The sequence below is a fragment of the Callorhinus ursinus genome, unplaced genomic scaffold (genome assembly GCF_003265705.2).
Source record: "Callorhinus ursinus isolate GAN/ISIS: 27379988/994484 unplaced genomic scaffold, GSC_fseal_2.0 scaffold60, whole genome shotgun sequence".
In the NCBI taxonomy this organism is placed as follows: domain Eukaryota; kingdom Metazoa; phylum Chordata; class Mammalia; order Carnivora; family Otariidae; genus Callorhinus; species Callorhinus ursinus.
In genome coordinates, this window is record NW_027397122.1 from 3,965,580 (window position 1) to 3,979,668 (window position 14,089).

Genomic DNA, 14,089 nt, shown 5'->3' on the forward strand with positions numbered 1-14,089 from the left:
CTTGTGCAGGGCCTGACAGCCAACCCCAACGCAGGAAGGAAGGTGAGGTTTGTCTCAGGGGCATGGCACAGTGATCCCGAAACAGGGCCTGAAGTTTCTGGGATAAAATGGGAATGCTGAGAGATTTTTTGTGGCAGGAACGAGTTACTGTACAGGTGTATGTGTGTATGCGTGTTCACACGTGCACGCACACACACACACGTGCACGCACGCACACACACGCACACACACATGCACGCACGCGAGCACACATGCACACGTGTGCACGCGCACACCTGCGCGCACATGCACACATGCACACACGTGCACACACACTCGGTATAATTAGGGGGACACTGTTCCACAGAGGCTGGCTGGGACAGTGATTCTCTGCAGGACCCAGGACTGGGGGTGCACCTGAGTCATCCACGCACTCACCCCTTCGCTGACATTCTGGAAGGCTCACCCCCTCGATGGCCTCTTTCAGGACTGTTTCGGAAGGGCTGCTGGGGGAGCAGATCTCAGACAGATGCAGGCCAGAAGCCCTGAGGGCCCCGGGGTAGGAAGTTTGGCCAGCTTCCCAGGGAAGGAGTTGGGGAGATTCGGGAATGAGCTATGGGAAGCCAGGGGGAATAAATGTTACCCAGAAAGGAGAGAGGCCAAAAGGAGACCTCACATGCTAGGAAGAACCTCTGGGCCATCTTTGAGAAGCAGCTGCTCCTGAGGGAGAAGATGAAGGGAAAGGGGGCTCCAGTGGGCTGGGCAGGAGGGGATCCCAACTGGCAAGAGGGAAGGACCGAAAAGCAGCCATACTTCTGCGTGGGGCTAGTGCAGGTGACCTTAGAATCCAGCAAAGAGAGACATGGTCAAGGGCCCCACAGTGGACCCTGAGATCAGAGAGAAAGACCAGGGAGGGAAGAAAAGAGAAAACCGAGCCTCTGTCCCCTCCACCTGGGGAGGTGGCCTCGCACTGCCACCTGCCCTCCCACCTGTGACCCCGGTTAGTGAAAGCAGGAGTCTGCCCACCGAAGCCTTGCCCATCCACCTGCAACCCCGAGCTGGGACCCACCGGCTGCCCAGATTCCCTGCAGAAAGACAAGAGTGTCACCCCCCTCCCAGGATCGCAGTCCTATCGACAGATCTGTCTCTATCCGGTTACCTGATGTATCATAGCAATCCCGCTGGTAACTGTCGTGGCATTTCCGTTTCCCTCCTGGCTGGTTCCCGCTGAAGCGGGAAGGTTGTGAGAGACACCACGATCTCCTGTGATGCCCCTTCTGTGTTATCTGCCTTCCGATGGGAACATCTGCACCTTCTTTCTGGGCCTGTCTTCTGACTCCCCGGCTTCCCCGGGACCCTGGGCTGGCCACTCCCCCATGCCATGGGACCTGCAGCTTCGCAGAAGCCACCTTCTTCCTGCCTCTCTCTTTATCTGCAACCAAAGTTAATGTCTTCATGGAAGAATACAGCGTGCACTTCAGAAGAACTGCAGAATCTTAGCCCTAAAGGTCAGGTGCACAAGACCACAAAAAAGAACCTCAGGAAACCTGCTGAGGACTTTGCAGGCAAACTCTAAGAGCGACCTTAAGATGTGTGTGCTCTGAGGTCCCCTCCCTGTCACCATGACAACATGCAGTGCATTAGCTGAGTGCCCTTTGGGGCATCAGAACCTCTGGGGGGGTCAGGGGGGGTCACTGGTAATTTGTGAATAGTAAAATACCAAAGTTTATGAATGATTTACTTCAAATGCATGAAAGGCACTTAAGGTATGCCCCGAAAAAACATCATCATTTGCTTTGTGATGCGCTTTCCCAAGGGGATGTCCCCAGGGCGGGATTGCAGCTCTCAGGCAGACACTGCTTGTGGAGGGTTGTCATGCATGCAAACACCAGCCCCCGCAGAGGTTGGGGGCCCCCAGAATGCTGGTGGCTGATGCTCTGAGGCTCTATCCCGAGAGAGAAGAACAGCCAGACACCTGTAAACCAGGCAGTGTGGTGTGATGGTTGGGGGCGAAGATAGGAGCAGTGGTTCTTAACCTTGATCCTTGACCTGTGGCTCTTAAATCTCAACCACCAAAAGCAGATGCCTGGTTGCCAGGAAGCACACGAAAGGATGCTCAACATCATGATTAACTGGAGAAATGCAAGTCCAAGCCACAATGAGATAACACTTCACACCCCCTAAGATGGCTATAACTAAAAAACAAAAAAGAAGAAGAGAATGGGGCATCCGGGTGGCTCATTTCATTAAGCGTCCAACTCTTGATTGGGGCTCAGGTCATGATCTCAGGGTCATGAGATTGAGCCCCATGCCGGGCTCCATGCTCAGCGGAGTCTGCTTGAGATTCTCCCTCTGCCCCTCTCTGCCCCACTCTTGTGGGCACACGTGCTTTCTTAAATAAATAGATAAAAAAAAATTTTTTTTAAAGAGGAAAATGGCAAGTATTGGCAGGGATGTGGAAGAATTGGAAACCTCGTCCTTGCTGGTGGAAAAGCAAAGTGGCATGCCTGCCGTGGGAAAGAGTTTGGCGGTTCCCCAGTCAGTTCCATATCGAATATTACCCTGTGACCCAGAGCCCCACTCCTAGATGCCCATGAGGACTGAAAACAGGCTTTCAAGCAACATTTGTACTCAGATGTTCACAGCATCTCTGTTCACCAAAGCCAAAGGGCGAAAACAATCGAAATGTCCATCAGCAGACGAATGGGTAAACAGAATGTGGACTGTCCAGACAAAGGAATATTATTCGGCCATAGCGAGACTACAGTTCTGACACATACCATATCATGGATGAACCTTGAAAGCCTGCTAAGGGAAAGAAGCCAAACACGGAAACCACCTGTTGTCTGGTTTCATTTATGTGAAGTAACCAATAACCAGTCCATGCGTCAGAAAAAAGCATGGTCGTGGTTCGTCGGGGCCGGGGGTGGCGGGGGGAGGGGGGTGGTGGGAGAAGAAAATGGGAGGTGGCTCCAGGATGGGTGCAATGTTTCCTTTTGGGGTGATGGAGAGTTCCAGAACTACATGCATGTGGTGATGGCTGGACCACATTTGAGTAGACGGAATGCTGCTGAATGGTACACTTGGACATGATTAAAATGGTAAATTCTAGGTTGGGTGTATTCTGGCACAATCGTTTAAAAAAGAAAAACAACAGATGCCTGGTACCATCCCAGAGTCTCTGCTGACGTTCGTCTGGGGTGCAGCCTGGGCTTCCCCATCTCTCAGAGCTCCTGGGGGTGGGGGTTCTGGGGTGCAGCCAAGTTTGAGAACCTCTCTCCCATTGCCAGCAGCCTGTTTGGCTCTGGCACATGCTGGGGTATGGCCCTGGGCAAGCCCCTCGTGCGGCGCCCCAGTTTTTGACCTGCAGAATGGGAATCCTATGATTACCCACCTCTGAGAGCTGTTACACGGATCTCCTGGGTCGATATGCAGAAAATGAATGCCTCCCCATGTTCGCTGTTATTGGCGACACCTGGAGTTTAGATGGCCTCCTTCCCCAGGTCAGCCCTTTATCCCTCTGCCCTCAACAGGTGTCAGCTCCGATTCCTTTCCAGGGAGCGAGACCGCACTTCTCTGTCCAGGACAGTCCTCCGAATGCAGTTGTCCCATGTTCTTTGCAGTGTGGCGTTTTCCCTAGACCACTTGGATGATAACCCTATTTTGCTTTTGTTTTTTTTTTTAATTTTTATTTACTTATTTATTTGAGAGAGAGCACAAGTAGGGGGAGCAGCAGAGGGAGAGGGAGAAGCAGGCTCCCCATTGAGCAAGGAACCTGATGTGGGACTCGATCCCAGGACACTGAGATCATGATCTGAGCCGAAAGCAGACACTTAACTGACTGAGCCACCCAGGCACCCCTTATGATAAACCTATTTTAGATAATGATTTTTTTTTTTTTTTAGAGAGAGAGAGTACACGCACACAAGGGGGGAGGGGCCAAGGGAGAGGGAGAGAATCTCAAGCAGACTCCATTCCCAGTGCAGAGCCCCACTCAGAGCTTGATCTCATGACCCTGAGCTGAAATCAAGAGTTGGACACTTAACCGACTGAGCCACCCAGGTGCCCCTTGGACACTGAATTTTGCGGCCACTCTCTTCTACAACGTGATCCATGAAGACAGCAGTGATGATGAACGTGCAGATGAGGAGTGAGGGTTTTGAACAATGCTTTGGAGGGCTCGTCAGTTCAACCCAGAAAGCCACGGTGGAATCACAGCTTGCTTCCTGCTTCTTAAAGACGTCGTCCCACTTTGCTTGAAGACTCATTCACCAGAAGAGAAATCTCCTCAGCTTGATTTCCTCCACCTTGTGACTCGGTTACTTAGAGTTACAGGGGAACCTCCCGGATGTGATACACGTGTTAGAAACAGTCAGATGTCGTGCAAAGAAATTTGTTCTCACCTTGCTTTTGTTTCTGCATCACGGGGTGGTATCTTTTCAGTCTGCCCTTGGATTAGCTCACACAGATGTACGTCCAGAGTTCTCGTTCCCTTTCTTCATGTAGCTCATGGTATGAATCATATGCTCACAAGCCACTCCATACGAGAGGCCTCATTTGGTTTGGGGAACGCATTTATCGCAAGAGCGCCACACGTGAGATCTTACTCCTGATGAGCCGTAGCGCACCACACTTCCAAGCCAGTAATCGGAACGTGCCACCATGAAGATGATAAGAGAGTTGCATGCACATTTGAAAGGGAAAACCTTTGCTTTCTTTGTTACTGGGGTTTTATTATTTATCTGAGTTAGAACATTCCCCCCCAAAATGATACTTGAGTTTCCTGAGCTGGAATCTCACGTCAGACCCCAGCAGGCATCTCACACATACACATCATGTGGATTTGTGTCTTTTGCCCATGGTTCTCTGCTGGAGTCCTTCCTCCCCGGAATCCTCCCCAGATTCCTCCCCGGGAACCCCACATGCAGCCAGTCCCCTGGCCCTGGCCTTCCAGCTACACTGTACATATGGCTTACTATTTGACTTTCCTCCTCCACATCTTGCCAAGCCTCTATACCTGGATTGTGTCTACGCTCTCACGAGGGGCCCGCTGGGCTCGCAGCTCATCTCCCAAGCCCCCTGGGCCGCATGGCATGCTCTCCACCAGGATCACAGCCTTCCTGAGCGTGGGCAGCCTGTATTGTTATCTTGATCTACACAGGGGCTCGTTTCCTTTTTGTTCGCAAGCTTTTCAGAAAGTTCTGGCTTTCTGAAATTGTCATTAAAGTTGCCTATTGTAAGTAATCAACACGCTCCATGCATTCACATGTCTGTGAACAGGTCTCGCTCTTGAGACAGTCCTGCAGCAAAACACCGAGAGGATCACAGCTCACTACCAATGTCTTCACTGAGTGTCATTAAAAGAAAATCAGATACTTCAGTGGGGTGCTCTCAGTTTGCTCCTTCTAAGAAGAGATCCTACCAGTAGAGAAATGTCCCAGAATTGCTCTGATGCTTATCCCCATCAGAGAGCTTATGCGGCCCAGTGTTTTGCTGGCGGAAATATCGATCCCGACCAAACAGCTTCTGCAGCTTTTCCTCTAAAGAAATGCCGTCCCTCAGGCATTCCCACAGAGGACCATGGCCAAGAGAATCATCATTTCTCATCATCTCACATAATAGAACCTGGATTCTTAAGTTCCGACCCCCTGCCCTTCGCGGGGATCAGTTCACATGTCGTTGGCATGCTTTATCCCTCCTGCTGTGCATTTACCCCGAACCGACTCGAGAGTCCCATGTGCCAGAAGCCAGCACGCCCTTTCCTTTGGCTGAAGGGTTCAGCTAAGGGCATGTCTGTCAGGATGACCGTGCCCCGAAAATAAGAGAAAGCAGACGGAGAACACCCTCCCGGGAAGAGAACTTTGTCCCACCCATTGCCCAGGACCATGCTGGAATGGGAATGAGAATATTCTCTCCTCCCTCGCCAGGACATGTCTGGGATGCTCTGCCACGCCGGTCCCCTGAGTGTAGGCAGGACAGCAGTGTCTGTCTGCCCCATCTGGTTTATAGCACGTGGTCCTGCCCTGGATTCTGCCAAACCCAGGATTGGAAGGAAAGATGATGCGGATAGCAGGTCTGACTGCATCTTCCCTCCCACTTGATTCTTGGACACGGCATTAAAAACAGAAGAAAGTGATATTAAAGCCTTTGAAAAGAGGACGGCATGGTGTAAGGAGAGGAGGATGCAGCTGGGCTCCTGAAACTGGTCTAATTCCATCACCAGGCAGCTGGGCTGTCCTGGGTAGTTCTGTTGTCTCCTTGGGCTTTGGCTCTCCTCACCATCAAAACTCCAAGATGGCGCCATCCTAAAAGTGTCTGATCTAACTTAGAAGAGCGCGAGGCTGATAGGATTGCCAACGGCTATTTTAACTACACCCACTGTAACCAAAATGCTTTCCTTAATCTTTGAGCAACTGCCATATCTGAATTCCTCACTAGCCACGTCAAAAGATCTACTCCGACTTTTGACTTTCAATAGATATGATTACATGATTGTTCTCACAAGATATAGTCATATTTGCCAGAATGGGCAGTTTTGAGAAAGAGGAACAAAAATGACTATCCATCCTTACTTTTTTGAACCAATTTATCATTTTTTAAAATATTTTATGTATTTGAGAGAGAGCACAAGCAGCGGGGGTGGGGGTGGGGGCAGAGGTGGAGGGAGAAGCAGACTCCCCCCCCCCCACCACCGAGCAGGGAGCCCCACACAGGGCTCAATCCCAGGACCCCGGGATCATGACCTGAGTTGGAGGCAGATGCTTAACTGTGCCACCCAGGTGCCCCAACCAATTTATCTTAAACAGAAAGATGCCAATAACAGGTTGTCCCATTTGTGTCTCTTGCCTAGAAGCACATTCTGGCCAGAGTTCACTGCGTCCTATCCACATGGACAGACGATTCCCTCCTTAGGCGTGCGCCGTGCTGTGTTTGTAAATGCGCTTTGTGAAGATGCATGTAGGAATGTAAGCAAAGGAAAACAAACCATGACAGTCAGGGCTGACTTGAAAAGAGCAGTGCTTACCTTGCACATGCTCGGTTTCTTGCCTACTACTGACCTCTGGTCAATCATAAGTGAATGAGTAAGTGCTATGGGCTTACTCATCCCCACAGTGATTGTAGGGAAGCCCAGCGCTTCCGGAGCCTTCATCGGGATTACATGGAGCCCCCAGGCTGGGACAGCTAGGGATGCCCTCTGCTTTATGGTGCTGTCCCTATGCAGAGCCTGGTGCCCACATTAATTAACATTCTGATGGGTTAGGGGCAGAGCTCATTCCGGAGGCCACGTCAAGGGCATCTGTCAGCCACCCGGAAGCTCAGGACTGCTCTGGGACTGGAGGTCCCCAGTGAGCCCTTGGAGGTGGGGTGTCAGTGCATCTCCCCCGGGAGAAGCTCTGGTGGCTGATTAGATACTTCTGTCCCAGCCAGCAGTGTAGCACCCCGGGGACACAATGACAATCGAATACAAGGAGACTATGCTGAGATGAGGAGTACATTGCAAACAGAAACAATATTATTCTTACTTTAAAATTAGAGATCTATGGTAAAATCAGTTGTCCCAGCATTGGTCTCGTTTTGAATGGACACTCAGATCCTGAAACTATGAGTTTCCTTCTCTTTTTAGTCTTCTCCTCCTAGATGTGTGTGTGTGAGGTAGGATCACATGATCATCTTACACGGAGTGTAGTAAGTGAGTATCAGCGGTGTTGTGGATACACGGAATTTAGCCTTGTCTCCGATCTGACTGCCCTCCAGCTGATAGCAGCCTGTCTGGCGGAGCTTACACCCCACAGTATGAAGTCCCATGTAGTGTGGCTATGAAGGGTGTGTTCACTTTGTTCCTTTTTCTCTCCATTATCCATGGCTTTTTCCTTAATAATTTATTGGGCTGAACTCACAGGAGAAAAACTCCCTGGAAAATAAGTTTGCAATAGCCAAAATATGGATTTCAGGGCCAACCATTAGGGAAGGGCATGACTCATTCCCCTACAAAAAAAGGACTTGTTATTAAAAAAAAAAAAAAACCTTATTGACCCATTTGGACCAGAACAGGAAACCAAATCCCCCCTATAGGAAAGCCATGGTTTGTCCCTTAAGGAACTTTTTTTTTTTTTTTAGATTTTATTTATTTGAGAGAGAGAATGAGAGAGAGAGAGCACACGAGAGGGGATAGGGTCAGAGGAAGAAGCAGACTCCCCGATGAGCAGGGAGCCTGATGCGGGACTCGATCCCGGGACTCCAGGATCATGACCTGAGCCGAAGGCAGTCGCTCAACCAACTGAGCCACTTGTAGCAGAAGAAAAGCCCTCAAATTGGAATAAGACACAGGCCAGGCTGTATTAACTCTGAGCTGTATAGATTACCCTCGTTTTCCATTTTATTTAATATTGATGAGTCAGCATTTTAAAGGACGTCTGACTCAATTGTTTTCCTCCCAAATTATTCTGTGGATTGTTTTCTATATTCTACAAATTTCAGATGTGGGGAAAGAAAGAAGGTAAGAGTTAATGCACACATATCTGTGGGCTTGTCATCTATGGCTTTTATTATGTTGAGGTATGTTTCCTTTGTACCCACTTTGTTGAAAGTTTTTATCATAAATCGAAGTTGACTTTTATCAGATGCCTTTTCTGGATCTACTGAGGTGATCATATGACTTTTATCCTTCATCTGGTTGATCTGGTATTGACTGATCACATTGACTGATTTGCCAATGTCGAACCATTCTTGCATCCCTGGAATAAATCCCACCTGATCTTGGTGTGTGATCCTGTTAATGTATTGTTGAATTCAGTTTGCTAATGTTTTGTTGAGGATTTTTGCATATGTGCTCATCATACTCAATGGTGAAAAGCTGAAATTCTTTCCTCTGAGATCAGGAACAAGACAAGGATATCCCCTCGCCACTTTTATTCAGCACAGTACTGGAAGTCCTGGCCATTGCAATTTAGCAAGAAAGAGAAAGAAAAAGCATCCAAATTGGAAAGGAAGAAGTAAAACTGTCACTATTTGCAGATGACACGATATTATATATAGAATACCCTGAAGATGCCATCAAAAAACTGTAAGGACTAATAAATTCAGTAAGGTTGCAGCATATGAAATTAATATATAGAAATCGGTAGCATTTCTAAACACTAATAAAAACCTATCAAGAAGAGAAATTAAGAAAACAATCCCATTTACAGTTGCATCAAAAAAAAATAGGAATACATTTAACGAAGATGATAGACCTACATGCTGAGTTGTAAGACATTAATAGAAGAAGTTGAAGAAGACACAAATAAAGGGAAAAATATTCCATGCTCATGGATTTCAAGAATCAATATTGTTAAAATGTCCATACTACTCAAAGCAATCTACAGATTCAATGCAATCTCTATCAAGATTCTAATCAAATTTTCCAAAGAAATAGAACAAATAATCATAAAATGTGTAGAGAACCAAAAAAGACCCTGAACACCCAGAGCAATCTTGAGAAAGAAGACCAAAGCTGGAGGTATCACGGTTTTTTATTTCAAACTGTGTTACAAAGTCGTTTTAATTAGTACAGTATAATATTGGCATAAAAACAGATACATAGATCCATGACACAAAATAAGGAGCCCAGAAATTAACCCATGCATGCATGGTCAATTGATTTATGGCAGGGCAGCCAGGGATGTTCCATGGGGAAAGGATGGTCTCTTCAATAAATGGTGTTGGGAAAACTGCACCACTATCTTACACCATTACACAAAAATTAACTCAAAAAATGGATTAACGACTTGTGACACAACGTAAGTAAGACCTAGAAACCATAAAGTTCCTAGAAGTACCACAGCAGTAAGCTCCCTGACGTTGGTCTTGGTGATGATTTTTTGAATCTGACACCAAAAGCAAAAATCACCAAGTGGGACGACATCAGACTGGAATGCTTCTGCACAACAAAGGAATCCTCAACAGAATGAAAGGTAATCTACTGAGTGGGAGAAGATTTTTGTAAATCATCTATCTGAAAAGGGGTTAATATCCAAAATATATAAAGAACCCCTGCAACTCAGTAGCGCAAAACCAAACAATCCAATTAAGTAGTGGGCAGATCTGAATACACATTTTTTCAAAGAAGACATATATAGATGCACAACATGAACAGATGCTCAACATCACTCGTGATCAGGGAACTGCAAATCCAAACCACAATGAGATATCACCTCACCCCTGTTAGAATGGATATTATCAAAAAGAGAAGAAATAACAAGTTTCAGGGAAAAAAGGCAACCCTCTTGCACTGTTGGTGGGAATGTAAATTGGTGCAGCCACTCTGGAAAACAGTTTCTCCAAAAATTAAAACCAGAACTACCAGAAGATCTAGCAATTCCACTTCTGGGTATTTATCCAAAGAAAATGAAAACACTAACGAGAAAAGATATACCTATGTCTATGTTGATTGCAGCATTATTTACAACAGTGAAGGTATAGAAGTGCCTAACAACCATACAGACACGTGTATAAAGAAACTGACACCAAAAGCAAAAATCACCAAGTGGGACATCAGACTGGAATGCTTCTGCACAACAAAGGAATCCTCAACAGAATGAAAGGTAATCTGAATGGGAGAAGACATAAGAAGGACACATACACACACACACACACACACACACACACACACACATATATATATTTTACATATGCATAGTAGAATATTATTCAGCCATAGAAAGGAATGAAATCTTGCCACTTGTGACAAAATGGATGGATCTTGAGGGCATTATGCTAAGTGAAATAAGTCAGACAAAGACAAATACTGCGTGATCTCTCTTACATGTGGAATCTAAAAAAAAAAAAAAAAAAAAAGCTTGTGGTTGCCAGAGGTGGAGGGTGGGGAGGGTGGAGAAGTGGATGAAGGGAGTCAAAAGGTAAAAAGGAAAAAAAAAAAAAAATTGAACCACAGATATCCTCTGGGCAGCCAAAATGTTTTGAATATTTTGGCTGCCCATGGGTTGAAGGTTGGGAAACGCAGCTGAATAGCAGAATTCTTGAGCAGTGCTGTTGGACCCCGGTCTAGTGGACCCTGAGATTTGCCTGCCTGTGAGTGGGAATGGTGGGGTGTTAGGAGAGATCTGTGTGGCCCAGATAGGGCAGATTTAGACTAAATAAACCTGTTGTATCAAAATTTAGTGGTGTTCCAGACACAGATAATGGATCATGAGAAGCCCGCTGTCTGGGGTAACAGACACCACAGCTTATGGGGGCCTGGAATGGGGTGTGCTCTGGGCTTCTGGCCTTCTCTGAGACCATCTTACTTGGCCCTCATGAGGCCATTCTTCCCAAAAATATGTATCAGAGAAGAAGAAAACCACCTCTAATGTGACAGAAATATGCGAGGTGTTGACGACAATTTGAAGTCAATGGAATTTCCCTATTATAAAGATGGGGATCTTTGTGTATGCATGGGGGGGCGCTCTATCAGGAGAACAGTGTTCCGTGCCCCACCAGGATGTCAAAGCACTCTTAATGGCAATAGGATTATAGGATTAAAGCCTGAAATCAGTACACAATGGCTGACCTATAAAGTACTTTTAAAGGAGTATTCTGCACAGAGCTTCCACAAAACGCTCAGGGCATTGAGAGGACAGAGGTGAATTCATAGCAGTGTTGAGTGATCAGTCAGGCACACATAGTTGTGGTGAGGACTGAGGACAAGAGGAATTGAAGTTCTGAGTCTAGACAGGGTGGAGTGAACAGAGCAGTTAGAAGCAGGGTTGTGAAATGCATCGTCCAGAATGTCGTGTTTGTGGGATGCCAAACGGGGCCATGCCTGCTTCAGAGATAACCATGCAGGCATGGTGTCTAGTTCTCCATCGTATTTCACAAGCTTCAAGAAACCTCCAGAACGCATGCCCTGGGGGTGTCCGAGCCAGCCAGCCAGCCATCCCCTGAAACACCGCCACAGCTCCAGACTTCAAGACCCTCCTCTGCTTTGCTTCATTGACATCATTTTATCATGTGCACCTTGCATTGTTAAGTAAACGCAAGTTCTGTCTCCTTGGGGCCTCACGGTTGCTATGGAGGTAGATGTAAGGCAGGGGACAGCATTTCAGAGTTCGTTCTGCGTTGGCTTATTTGCTTGGTAAGGAGTCTGATATCTGCAGATGCAAGGACTGGGAGAAACATTTATACTTCTTTTCTTTACATTTTGCCATGGGAGCCGACATAGGCATCAACAGATTATCTGGCTGTTGAACTGTTTCCTGTAGATCCCCCACCTGTTTCCTATGGGAATGCTGCGCTTGATGAACAAGGCACTGAATTCCTCTGGTGCTCGGCGTCCCACGACAAAGCATGAACTGGCATTCAAAGCAACCTCCAGAGATTGGTGTTTGCTTTGCCTCTAATATTTATGGACAAGAAAATCTGAGTCTCAAAAATGTTCTCAGGGGACTGAATGATAATATACTTGGCAGAACAGAATAGGATTGGAGCCTGAGCGCAGGTAATACTGGGCTGCTGCCGAATGTGATGGGTTTCCTTTACGTATTTTTTTTTTATTTTCATTTTTTAAGTAAGCTCTATACCCAGCGTGGGGCTTAAACTCACGACCTTGAGATTAAGGGTCGCATGCTCCACCGACTGAGCCAGCCAAATACCCTGCTACATATTTATTTTAAATACAGAGAACCCATCGTTCGTACAAAAGCTTCCCCACAAGCTCCTTTTGTCAAACATGAGAGCAGAGTTGTCCAGAGGCTCTCATCCCCTGAGTCATTCATTCCGGCAAATGTTGGCTCTGGGGTCTTCTACACGCCGGGAATCGTTAGGAGCTTTGGAAACGGGCAGTAATCACTGTCCCACATGGTAACCGGGGAGACGATAAATAAATGTATAATAACCGTAAAAGCAAGCACGTACTGGATATTCACTTAGTGCCAAGAACTTCCTAAAGTTCTTTCACATGTAGTAACCCATTTAGTTCACGTGATCGCTTTGTGAGGTAGGTACAGGTGTTCACCCAATTTTACAGGAGATAAGTGGAGGCAGAGAAGAATCAAGGAGTGTGTCCACGTTAATGTGGCTTATAAATGGCAAAGGCAGGAGTCTAACCTGGATGGCATATCTCTGCCATATGTGGACTGACTTCCTGGTTGCACTGGCCTCGAGGTGGAATATGCCCTGGGCACCAGGTGCTGGGGAGGAATACTGGTCAGGACAGGGGAGAAGAGGCGCCTAGGCAGAGTGTGGCTTCCATTTTGTTTTGCTTTGTTTTTTTCTTTCTCTTCTCTTCCTCTCTCTCTCTCTCTCTCTCTCTCTCTCTCTCTTTTTTAAGTAGATTCCATGCCCAGCGTGGAGCCCAATGCAGGGCTTGAACTCACGCTCCTGAGATCAAGACCTGAGCCGAGATCGAGAGACAGACACTCAATTGACTGAGCCACCCAAGTGCCCCACCATTTTGTTTTTAATTTGAAATTACAGTGTTGGTTCTCTAAACCCTCTTTCTGCATTAACACTTACATGGTTCGATTGAGCAGACCCTGGGGCGGGGGGAAGACTGAAAACTGATGTGCCCTTTAGCCTGCCAGCTCCCCAGACCCCACGCCGAGTAGGAGAAATTGCTCTGTGGAAACAGCTCATTCACGTGTTGGCTTGCATTTATTTTCAGCGTGTTAGATACCGAGCACGTGGTACGACATTCATGGTCACTGGTCTTCACGGCCGCCATTTATATCATACATCCATTTGTTCATAACTTTTGAAGGTTCACAGAAACCCAAGCCCATTCTTGGCAGCAAGTGGGCTACTTCTCAAGATGGCAGACCGTGTTAGAAAGTGGGGTCGGGGGGGACAGTAAAGTAACCCCTAAACGGGGAAGGCCCTTCGAGACAGGGAAACAGAGCAGGCGACTCCATGCAGTTTACACAGAACTTTATTCAGGGCAACTTACTGATGGGGGATCGGGTGGAGAATGATCCAATAGCCCTGCAGTTACTCTCTGCGAAGTCCAGACATCAGGCTGCGGATTTTATAGCGCGAGGGACGCTGGGGCACTGCAGCGGGATCAGAGGGTTCGCACACACCTCAAAGGGTTTGCAGGTGCCCACTTGGCAGCTACACCTTTAATAAGCTCTTGTGG

General features: G+C 47.2%; 1 protein-coding gene across 7 annotated transcripts in view; it reads left to right on the plus strand.

The window, feature by feature from the left end:
• COBL (cordon-bleu WH2 repeat protein) overlaps nt 1-14,089 on the plus strand; it is a 277,479-nt gene that overhangs the window by 147,329 nt on the left and 116,061 nt on the right. The gene's annotated exons all lie outside the window — the stretch shown is intronic.